Raw genomic sequence first — 2,500 nt, 5'->3', positions numbered from 1 at the left:
CGGGAAATGAGTACGTTTTCACACAAAGGGCGATACATCACGCCTGGGATGTAAAACTCGAGGCCAGTGATGGTTTGGCGTGTGGCGCGGTGGTGAGCCGACAACAGGGCGTGTCTCGATCTGGACCACAAACACTTGAGCAATATATATAACAATATTTTTTACTCTGAGTCTATAGTGAATGCTACAATGCCCATCTCTGCATTTCAAACACGTGGAGAGGTGAAAAGTTATCTACGTGATGGGGAGAGACTAACACATTATCATTTCACATCAAAAGAAACAAAGGATTTGCAAAAGAAAGCCAAATCCACACCTAATTTCAGACCTGGAGTTCACAGTTTGCGAGGTCGTAACAAATGAAAAATGTACCTCCTGCGTTTGGAAGAAAGACGCCTTTGTCATGAGAATATCAAGGAAATTTTGTGCGTTAAGAACTCCGGAATGTGGCAAGACTTTGAGCAGGCAAGTTTAGAAGAAAGGGGAGTGTTAAGTTATGGGTTAAAGGTGGGAAATGAAACAAAACAAAACAGAAGAAACAAAATGCGGCTCAAATACAAGACTGGCGGGTGTCAGTCATCACTGTTCTCGTGAGTGGCTCCACCTCGTGCCTGACAAGCGTGCTACAAGCTGTGACGTTCAAAATATGAAATTTTTTTAAATTTTATCAGCTTCTAAACATGTCTGAAGGATACTAGTCATACCCTCTTCTCAGATATTTAATTCACATCTATCTGTTCGTGTAATTTTTTGTCTGGTAATGTTAATATGACATGCTATTAAGGTATTGGGGTGACAGACAGAAACAGGTAGGCACGTTTTATACAGGGACTGCCACATATACACCTGATGGCTCCTGGCAGCTTCCTTCTTTAGTAACTATAGATTACTTCACAAAACAAGAATAAGATTACATTTGCTGACTTTCGAAAATATAACATAAAAAAAAAAAAAATACAGATGATCTCTTGACTATTTTAATAAAATGAAAGAGAAACCCAAGCAGTCCAAGTACATAGTTTCCTTCCACTGCATTATGCAAGTTTATTGTTCGCTAACACGAACACGTGTAAATATACCAAGTCACGAGGCAGCAAGACCTAAGTCAACTCCTAAGCCTCATACGCAAGTCAATCACAGAGTAAAGACAAATACAATCCCCATCAAGTCAACAGCAACTTCCGGCAAACACACACACACACACACACACACACACACACACACACACACACACACACACACACACACACACACAACTTCAACACCTCTGAAATCAACCCCATTATCAACATTTCTTTACTGAGTGCTGGTGCTGATGATAATGATGTGTGTGTGTGTGTGTGTGTGTGTGTGTGTGTGTGTGTGTGTGTGTGTGTGTGTGTGTGTGTGTGTGTGTGTGTGTGTGTGTGTGTGTGTGTGTGTGTGTGTGTGTGTGTGTGTTTCGCGCCACGTGTCAGGTATACACCCGTACCTGCCTTACCGCCCCTCCCTCCCTAGTCGCCTCCTAATTACTTCCGCTAACTTGGGCCCCGTCAACACGCCACATTAGCTGCGCCAACAGCCCCGATGCTCCTAAAAAGCTGGGGGCGTAAGGGTGATGGCGCCTCGCTGGAGTGACCCTCGCGTTGGAGGCAGATGGGAGGCTCGGGGGCGTCAAAAAGGATAAACCAAGGCCCCCTAACTGAGCGATGGTAACAGAAAATATAATCGTGTACATTGAAGGCTTAAAAACAAGTGTTCGAAAACAAAATTTCCAGGAACTTCGTAATACATGAACACAAACACTTTATTATTCATTATTGTCTTAAGTTCTGAAGAACAAAAATAAATAAACAAATAAATAAAACCGTGTAACCTGAAGGATTAAGAAAAATAAGAGTTAATAAAGCCAAAATTCCAAGCACTTTATAATAGAAAAGCACCAACACTTTTTTTTCTCTCTCTCTTCAAAGCTCCAAGGGAAAGAATATAAAATCGAGTAAGTCTGAAGGATTAAGATGCTCAAGAACAAGTTAGAAAATACAAAAGTGTTGGCCGTTTTAATATTGAACGAGCACTTCTTACGTATTTCGAGACTGTTAAATATATTATGTGTGTCGCAGTTTTCCTTATAATAAGAATAGGTTAGATTTTTACTTTTCCCACTTCGTTAAATATTTCATTATCTGTAACTCGTGTAACAATGGTCAAAGCGCTTTCTCTTTGTCTATTTTTCTTTTCTTTTTCCGACTAAGACCGCTTATTCTAACAGTCTGTCCACCCGTCAGTAATTTCTATTTCAATCAGCAACTAGCTGAGTAAATACTCGTACATTTCTTCCATGGCTTATAGAAATTCGAAATTCATGTCTGATGTTCTTCCATCTGTGTAAAGCACACCTAACATTTCACTCTATGTTTAGGGTTTCGTAAAGTGTTAAATCATCATGAATTTCAAAGAGATTAGCCCCTTTTATGACATCGCTACAAAACGTAAGCTGTAGCAATTCAGTTTCCCCTTA

The sequence above is a fragment of the Scylla paramamosain genome, chromosome 2, assembly GCF_035594125.1.
Source record: "Scylla paramamosain isolate STU-SP2022 chromosome 2, ASM3559412v1, whole genome shotgun sequence".
Classification (NCBI taxonomy): domain Eukaryota; kingdom Metazoa; phylum Arthropoda; class Malacostraca; order Decapoda; family Portunidae; genus Scylla; species Scylla paramamosain.
The sequence above is the reverse complement of the archived record's forward strand: the minus strand, read 5'-3'. Positions refer to the sequence as shown.